The sequence below is a fragment of the Solanum tuberosum genome, unplaced genomic scaffold (genome assembly GCF_000226075.1).
Source record: "Solanum tuberosum cultivar DM 1-3 516 R44 unplaced genomic scaffold, SolTub_3.0 scf00524, whole genome shotgun sequence".
Lineage (NCBI taxonomy): Eukaryota > Viridiplantae > Streptophyta > Magnoliopsida > Solanales > Solanaceae > Solanum > Solanum tuberosum.
In genome coordinates this window covers 1-10,246 of record NW_006239443.1, presented here as the reverse complement: position 1 = coordinate 10,246, position 10,246 = coordinate 1, and positions in this window count along the sequence as shown.

The window sequence follows — 10,246 nt, the reverse complement described above, 5'->3', positions numbered from 1 at the left end:
GCCTTTGGGCTAGTTTTCAAGAAAAGGAACATCGTTTCCAAGTGAGCCTTTGGGCTAGATTTTGAGTAATTATCTCATTTAAAGAAAGATGTGTTTAAAACACTTATGAGCTAAAGTATTTTGGGAGTAGTATCGAGCACCGATTTGGGGACGCGAGTTCATATTACACTCAACTCTCCATAAGAACCATGTAGCCAACATGGGAGTTAACGGGTCATACTTTTTAGATGAACCCGTAAAGTTAAGCTAGTGGATCCACTTAGTAAAGTTAGCTTCCTATGTCACGGCAAGGTATAGGATGGTCCTCGGGCAACGTGAGGTAAAACGTTGTATCACCACTCAGATTCATAGTAGTGGTTTGTCGGTTAGAGAAGCTCCCACAGTAAAAAGAGCTTGGTTCCTCGAGGGTTCTGCTTAGTATGGATTGGGGTATGGGACTTCATTCATACATTGCACAAGTAGACCTTGAGAGGAAGCATGGTATTTTCATGATATTATAAATATGATTTTTTCGTCATGTTTTAAGAGTTTTACAAGCTTTATATATTGCATGTGTCTTATTGCTTTATATATTGAGTTCAGTTATTCATGAGTTGAACAGAGCCAAGGTAAGTGTTCTCTTGTACTCTTTTCAAGCTTAAGTTGTGGTTTAGCTTTCCAGCTCGCATACTCGTACATTCAATGTACTGATGCCAGTTGGCCTGCATCTTATGACGATGCAGACACAGGTACCCCGGATCAGCATCCTGCACGCCGTTGATCCAGCTGAGCACTCTAGAGTCAGTGGTGAGCCTCCTTGCTTCCGGAGGACTCAATTGTTTTATTCTTTTAGTTTTGTGTTATTAGGATGTTGCGGGGTCTGTCCCAACATCCATCTCAGTATGTTAGAGGCTTCATAAACAGACAGTCAGTCAGTTAGTATTGAGTCTCTCATCTATGTATTTATGTAAATATTCTATTTTGAGACTCGAGTTGCCTTTTTGGCTTGATTTCATCAGTTGAGTTATTTTATGTCTTTGCATGGCATTGAGTTATTCTGTTGAGTTAAGTTTCCACTGAGTTAAGAAAGCCATGCCAAGGGTTCGCTTGGGGCCAACAATGGTCTCCGAGTGCCGGTCCCGCCCAGGGTGCAGACTCGGGGCGTGACACATATGAGAGGTTTTGGTTGAATTGTCAGAGGTCCCAAGCTTGGATTGACCTTTTTAGACGTTATGTTGTTCAATGTGACTTTCACAAGTTTCGGATCAGAGAGACCTCATATTCGTGTTTCGATAGTTCCATTGAGTATGGAACATCGAGTTAATCTGGCAATATAACTGGTTTGTATGATGGGATTCCGAACGAATCCTTAGGGCCCTTTCAGAGATTGGAAAATATTTATGTCGGCTAATGATTTCTGGTGCCTATAGACCTTATATTCGCGAATGGTCTTCACTTTCGCGAGGGTTGCGTTAGCAAAGATCGAATCGCGTTCGCAAAGGGTCAAGAGGTCTGATCCTCACTTCCGCGAAGGCCTTCTCGCTTTCGCGACCTTCGCGTAAGCAAAAGCCTGCTCATGAAAGCGAGACGAGACATTTTTTTGGGGTTCGCTTTTGCGAACCAAAGGTCGCGAATGCGATGTTCAGGAAAGTGAACCAGAGTTCACTTTTGCCAGACCTCAGAGCGTTCTTGGTCTGAAATTTTGGGGTTTTCCCCTATTTTTCATTTTTGAGCTTTGAGGACTCAGTTGAGGTGATTTCCAATGGGTTTTCAAGATAAATCATTTGGATAACGAATTTTAACTCCCCTTTACTGTTATTCTTTAATTATGGCAAGATTTTTATCACTTATATCACTATTTTGAACTCAAAACCTTGGGGTTTTTCAGGAATCACTTATATTCCTTTGATTATGTGTAATAAATATTTCAAAATGCTTAACCAAATTTAATTGAGTGGAAAGCAGGAGGATCTCAAGTTTGGAAGAAGTAACTTAAGCTAGGAATTTAATAAAACACCAAATGTGGTGGCAACCACTAAATGGATCTGCTCAATTCTAGTTTGACAATTGGACAGGTATGTGAGTTTTATATGATATCACACCATAAGAAATTCTATGTGATGTATCAATACCGAATGCAAGAGATTTGATAGAGGCTAGTAGATGGAGTGTACAGAGGCTAAACCTGATATTGCCTCAAAAGGTAGCGAAGGACATAGTTAACAGAATACAACCACTCATTAACTCAAAAGATATGGACAAGCATTGGTGGATGCTAAAATCAAATTAGTACTTTTTTGTTAAGTTTGTATCAGAGTATGTAAGGCATAAGGATGAGCCTAATCCAATTTTAGAGAAGTTAGCCTTGGCGGATGCTTGAATCAAATGGGTATCTTTTGTTAAGTTTGCATGGTAGTATATAAGGCATAAGGAGGAGCCTAATCCAATTTTGGAGAAGCTATGGGTAAAAAAACTACCTTTTAAAATTGCTTTCTTTATGTGGAGAGTGTGGAGATCTAAGGTACCAGTGAATGATAAAATTAGGAGATAGGGATATAACTTGTCCTCTAAATGTTGGTGTTGTGGCCAGCATGATCAAGAGACAATGTCTCACCTTTTCAGTAACTCACCTACAGCTTACAGGACTTGCTCCTACGTTTCTTCTTTTGCAGGTATAAATGTATAGGAAAGGCATCTAAGAGAAATCATTTTAACTTGGTGAATTTTTTCTATTAAAAAAGAGATGAGATCTTACTTCAGAGCAATTCCTAGTATGTTATTATGGGAGATATGGAAAAGAAGAAATTATATCAAACATAAAGGAAAATTGAACTCTACTCAAACAGTAATATTTCAGGTTACTCAAAACTTGCTTAGATTACTAAAGGTTAAAAGACCGAACATGGAGTATCCAACAAAATGGACAGACATATTGAAAGCACTAGAAGAAGACATTCCGCAGGTGAAAGAAACAAAGGTACTAGGAGAACTACCACCTAGGAAATGGCTTAAGTGCTAGACTAATAGCGTATCCAGGGAGAAGCTCATATGTCTTTTGTGTAAGGGGTGAGGAGGGAGATGTGGTATATGTAGAAGCTAAAGAGATGAAATAGGTAAAAACACAGAATCAGAAGCTAAGGCCATACTTGAAGCATGTAAATATATACAAGCACAACAAATTAAACATGATTCATTGTTTCTTGTGGATGTTATGACTGGTAAGTGGAAGACTCCTTGGAATATTACGATTTGAGTGCAAGAGATGCAACATATCATAGTAGGGAGAGAAATTAAGATTACTCACATTCTAAGGGAAACTAATAAAGTTACAGATTATTTGACTCATAAAGCTTTATATGATGGAGCAATAGAGCTCAATAATTTCTAAGAATTGACATTAGAAGGGAAAAAGGCTGATAAATGGTGACAAGTTATTATGTCCATATAGCAGAACAATAACAAAGTGGTAGATGCAAATATAGTTTCAGGATTCAGCAACAACAAAGAAATATAGTAAAATACATCAATAGCAGCACGAGAAGAAGATCTAGCAAAATCAAGCTCAAAAGGGCAAGAATAGAAGCAAGCGAGGTGTACCTGATAATAAAGAACTCTTGGAGCTCAGCAATCACACTAGATGATAACGAAGGAGAAATATATCTCAGGCAAAAAACGATAAAAGAAATAATGAGACATAACATCAGATACAAGCAAGAAGAAGAAGAACGAGCAATATCTAGAGTGTTTTTACCTCAATCAAAGCTGAAGAACAAACAACAGTGGCAGAGATTGAGAGAAAAGCGGCAACAAAATTCTAGTGTTAGAACTAGGGTTTCCAGTTCTGATTAGTATTTATAGTGCTGCCTTTTTGGGTTAGACCCGATTGGATCTATTTTGGGCCTGGTCCGATTGGACCATGTGTAATAGGAAATTATTTTCTTCATTCAAATAAAAATGCCTACAAGGCAATATAATTTGTTTTAAAAAAATATTTTGAAATTGGGATTATGTCCATGTCTTGAGTTTCAAATATGTACATATTGAAATATTTGGTAATACAAAATTGCAGTTACCAAATTTTTTTTATTGTGATTAAGATATGTGTTTATTTTCATAAGGAAATAAGTTTGTTTGCTAGTAAAGAGAACTAATCTTGTCATTTTAATTATTTAAATAAGATACTAATAATATTTAATTAATTATTGTATATGTTATCCTGCATAAAATAATAATAGAATCTCACTCGACTTGTCCTAAGTATTATTTCTATGGAAAAAGGTACTACATTTTGTTTGGATGGTTGTTACATATTGTTTGATAATGTAGTGTATTCTATTGAATTGTATTGTATTGTTCAAATGAATACAATGTTTGAATATATTGTATCGTTCTCTATCGTTACATAATGTCACACATCCATAATTTGAAGGATAAATCTACACGAAAAGTAAGGTACCGGGTAGAGCTATTATGAAAAAATAAGGTAAAGTACAAAATAGAATTGTTAAATAATTAATAAAGACAAAAATGAGAAGAAAATGTTAAGGTGACGACGTGATCACACCAAATTGGTTGTTACATGATGAGTCGGGATTTTCGACTCATTTAGGGCTTATTATTCAAGGATTTAGTGTCCTCAATGCCTATCTTACGCTCATAATTGATGTTAATATGTTGATATGATGCAATGAAGTCTTAAGAGTGAGGCAAGGACATTATGATGCAAAAAGGAGAGAAAAAGTTGAAAAAGTTGAAGAAAAGCAAAGCTGGAGCTCGCAAAAGCCACTCAACGACTCACCGAGTAAACTTTCAGCTCGCCTAAAGTTCCAATAAAATAGCCCATGAACAAAACCAACTTGGCGAGCAAATAGATAATTCGGTGACACGCCGAACAGATCGGCGATAGTGATCAAGCTCGCCAAAAGTTCCAGAATAATTAGATAGAGGAGCCAAGACAAAAGGTGAGAAGAAGAGCAACTTGGTCGATTGCCGAACTTGTTGACGATCCCGACTTACTTCGCCGAGTTGACTCCGTGCTGAAATTTTGGGAACGTATAAATACAATTTTTCAAAGAAGAAAAAGAGTTCCCAAACTATTTACTTTTGGGTTTTTGAGAGTTTTTACATTCTAGAACATTGTCTTTACATTTTTATTAGAGTTTGGGATTTAGATTCAGAGATTGTAATATTTTAGCTTCAATTTCAACATTTAGGGATTGCAGATCCTTAGCGAATCAGATGGAAAACTTTGTTGGTAATGATTTCTTGTTTTTCATTATGCTTTGCTAATACCCCTTACCTTAGGGGTGTGATTGTGTAGTCGAATGCGTTAATTAGCTAACGGGTGTTGTTAGTTGCTGATTTTAATGTTGTTTTGAAATGGGTTCAATTAATTGTTCATGTTTTAATTGAGGAATTGTAGTTGCAAATGCAATTCTAGCTTAGTTCTTTATGCTTGCTTGAGAAAGAGGTAATAGAGTAGAATGATTTATTGATAGTTGTATTGATTGCGTCTTTAAAATCTAGCTTGAGAAAGTGGGTTTGATTGCGTCTTTACAAACCTAGCTTGAAAGAGTGGGTTAATTAAGGAGTTGGGTTGTTTGGTTGTGCTAGGTTTGTTGAGATTCGAGAGAACTCACTTGAAGCGCAATAGTTGATTGAGAAATTACTAATGTATTTAAAACATAGCCTACCCATTGATATTCAATAACTTTAAGCAACTAGTAATCACCCATTACGCGAACTTAGCATTCGACTGATCACACTCTTAAGGTCCAATCTCTACTTATTTACTTCTCGTGTTTAGCAATCTTTTCCTTAAATTGGATACCAAATCCTCCCATTTGATATTAATCGTTGAAACTTTGAGATTTGTTTTCATGTTGCGAAACTTTTACTTCTACAAACGATTAGGACACATTTTTACTTCTTAATTGAATTCTTTACTGTATCACTCCATGTGGGATCGACCCAACTCTTAGTTGGGTTTATACTTATTAGTGACCGCCTACACTTAAAATTGGATGAAGTGTAGTTGAGTGTTATCAAAAATGGCACCGTTATCGGGTAGTGATGTTTAGAATTCTTTTATTAAAGTATATTCGTGAACTAATTTTATTGTAGTTGAATTATATTATTTGTGTTCTTGTTGGCTGCTCTAGAAATGAGTGTAATGGGAGCAATGTCAGTCAACTTGGGAACAATAATGACATCGGAAATTTGCATGATGTCAATGAGGATCAGTTGGAAAGTGCTAGTGCTATTCGATTGCCTCAAACTATCGGCAATGCGGTGTTTCATGTGACCAGCACAATGTTGCAATTGTTGCAAATGAAGGGTGTCTTTGGAGGACTTGCTCGTGAGGACCCTCGTGGCCACATCCAAAACTTTGTGGATGCGTGTGGACCATTTTCCTACAAGAACATCACTCAAGAGTCAATCAAACTCCGTAGGTTTCCTTTTTCTCTAATGGGGGAAGCAACAAAGTGGTTGACCCAACTACCAAGGGATTCGATCACTTCTTGGGAGGAGCTCACAGAGGTGTTTTATGAAAGGTTCTTCCCTCCTTCGAAGATGGTTAAGTTGAGGAATAATATTCAGAACTTGAAACAGATTGATGGTGAGCTCATCCATGAAACATGGTTGAGGTTCCAAAAGTTGTTGCTTCAATGTCCAACTCACGGGTTGCCGGAAAATGTGTTATTGCAATATTTTTATCGGAATCTTGACACGATCAATAAAGGTGTTGCATACCAACTCATTCGGGGTGGAATCATGAGACAATCGTTTGACATAGCATCGACCCTCCTTGATGAGATGATGAAAATTAATCGTGCATGGTACACAAGAGAAGATGTCTCATTTAAATCTTGGGTTGACGAAGGAACAAATGGAAAATAACCAAGACCGAGATAAAAACATGGCCTAGATGATGATGAAGCATGTCATGGGAGGTGGTCACAAGATTGTGAATGCAGTCAGTATTAATAGTGGTGTATACCCTGATGACGCACACTTTGAGGCCATGTATAATGAAGAAGTGCAGTTCTTGGCAAACCAAGCGAGGGTTATCGTTCGAGCAATCCAAGGTCGGGTGGGAATCAAGGTTGGAATAGAGATCACAATGATTGTTGGAGAGATCGATATCGTGAATGGCGTGATCGTGGTGCAAATTGGAGGGATCGAGTTGGTGACAAAGATCGTTATGTGCCTCCCCATGAATGTCAAAAGCCAAAAGAACCAAGGGTTGATCCTGAAAACTTTTGTACTGAGGATATGTTTGCTTGTATCTTGAATAAGGTAGAAGGATCAGATAAAGTGCTTAAGGAGATGAAATATGACGTCTCTTCTCTTTACCAAACGGTCACATCACACTCGGTATCCATTAAGCATCTTGAAACGCAAATGGTTTAAATCTCAACTCATTTAAACCCAAAACCAAAAGAGGGTCTCCCAAGTGATACTTTGGTGAACCAGAAAAATGAGGCATGATCACATGGTCACATCGTGCCACGACGTTAAATAAGGCGCTTATTGGGAGGGAACCCAAGTTATATTTTGTGTTATTTGAATAATGTTTGTTGGATGTGCAGGTGAAAATTTGAATTTTGGGAGGAAAAGGCAAATGGGCGAGCCCATAGCTCACTCGGCGAGTCCCTGAGTGGTTCGGCGAGCCCAACATGGATCGCCCTTTGGACTAACTAAATTGCTGAGGTTTTGTAAACTTCGGTGTGCTAAAATCCACTTGGCTCATCGCCGAGTGGATCAACGACATTAATGAAGCTTGCTGACTGAGGTGCGAACTAAAGGGTCAAAAGTCTTTCAACCCTTTTAAATTCAAAACCTCTCTTTATTTTGAAATTTTTGACCTTTGCACTCTTACAATCACATTTTAGATCTTAGTTTTTACTTGATATCTCATGGGTCTCTTCGTGTGATTGGAACTTGTCGCATTGCTCTCATTTGCCTCTTCGCATTAGCTTTTGTTGTTGTCTGCATCTGAGGTTGGTGTTTCGTATGAGCCTTTAATTTTATGATTTGTTCTTAGCATGCTATTAAGTAGTCAATAGATCTATTATGTGCTTCGATTGTATGCTTAATCGCTTGTTGAATACTATTTTGTAATCGAGCATGTCAGATATTGTGTTTAGCCAAAATTAGTTGATTTTGTGTGTGAATTGCGTAAGTTGTGGTTGTTGCATATTGGGTTTTGTGTGGGTCAAGTATGAGTAGCTTGAATTCCATCAAACAACTTGAATTTTCCCAATGATAAATTGGGTGAAGTCATTCTTAAGGGCGAAATCTTTGTTTTGGTCGAATTTAAATCAATTGGGGGAAGTCTCAGTACCCCGGCTTTTCATTGCATAGTGGGTAGGCTTAAATTGCGTATGTCTGCGTTCGAATTGCATTGTCGTAGGTCGATGGTTGACAAATTAAAAATTGGGCTTGGAATTTGACACATCGGGCCATATGGCGAGATGAATCGAGCTCGGTGAGTGCCTCGGTAGTTCGCTGAATGGCCTCTCGATTGCCTACTTGACCTGAATTAGTGCTGATTTTTACTGTGATTTTCAGCGATACGCATGTGCTCGCCGAGTTGACTCGATGACTCGTCGAATAACCCTAACCTCACCTTTTTGAAGCCTAATTTTTGTAAATTTATTTTGTGATATTTGGTGAGCCACTTTTGCCTCGTTGATAAAGTTCAACATCTCCTCGAATGGATTTTTGCCTCGCCAATTTGTGTTGAATTGTTGTTGTTGTGTTCTGTTACTTTCGGTGAGCCATTTCTTACCTGCTGAATGATATCGACGACTCACCGAGTGGTTTGGCGAGTTTTTTTACACCTTTTTGAAAATTGATGTTTCACTAATCATTTGTCACCGCATTCATTTTGTTTGCTCATTTTGACAGATATGGCTAGACTGAAAGTTCCAGGAAAGGGTCCACCACCTCGAAAAAAGGCAAAAGGGGTTGTAATTGTTGTGAAGGTTGCACCTCCTCGATGTACTAGACCTCAACCCACTCAAGCAAGTGGTCAAAGAAAAGAAAAGCAGTCAGCGGAGCCCAACTCGAGCAATTCTAGCTCTAATAGCATGGGCGTATTTTCCACCCACCTCACCACATTTAATTCTGAGAGTGAAGATGATGTAGGGTCTAGAAGTCCAATTCATGATTCAGTGTCAGCAAATGACCAAACACTGAAATAAAGACCTGCTGAGCTACTCTCCAAAGCACTTCATCATCCAGCACGACTTCCAGCACTCCCGACACCTCCACTACCTCCAACACAGGCAACAAAATAGGATCCCCAAGTGTCTTTGGCCCCAGAACCTCTGCCACGCTCTAGAACCGGCTGAAGGCCGCCAGTATGCAGATAATTATAGAGGAGAAGAGGTTGTCTACAGATGGGGTTGTGGACAGGTACCCTCATGTGTGGGAGACGTTACGTTTCCACAAGTTTCAGGAGTTTACAAAACCCCAAAACCCTTTTGTTCCCTCATGGGTTCAGGAGTTTTATGCAAGGTATGCCGATTTGATCTCGAAAGTGAAAAAGTGAGTTGGGTCAATAACACTGGTCGATTATGTAGAGATGCGAGGCAAGAAGGTCATGTGCAGCAAAACTAACATCAATGACTTATTGGATTGCAACACGCGCACCATCCACTTTTTGACTGATAAGATCAAGACCAAGACGTTAGATGACTTAAATGGGTGGTTGGCCCTACTTCTTTGTGATGTTACACCCCCATGGATTGAGGCGGGGTCCCGATTAAGAAGAAAGATCTAAATGTTGTTGCTCGGTATTGGTTTGGTTTCATCAGCAACACCATGATGCCATCTCAAAATGAATCAATCGTCAAACACCCGAAAGCTACACTTCTGGGGTGCATTATTGATCAGGATAAGCTGAATTTGGGGTATATCATCGCACAGGAGATGACAATGCGAGCCAAGTAGAGTCAGACCTCATTTCCCTTCCCTATTCTAATCAGTGATCTGTGTCGCCGGGATGGTGTGCAATTTATGGAAAAGACTGATATTGAGGTGAAACTTACCTCATCTATTCACATCCAGAGGATTGAGGTGAAGTACACGAAGGATAAGACAGAGCAAATGAAGGAAGCATCGATAGACACCTCTCCGGTAGTTGATGTTGAGGCCATGGAGGCCGATGCCCCTCAATACAATCTAGTAGTTGAGCCATCAGGTATACCCAGCTTATCCACTTCTACTACTGTAACGACTCGGAAAAAATGATAGGTTA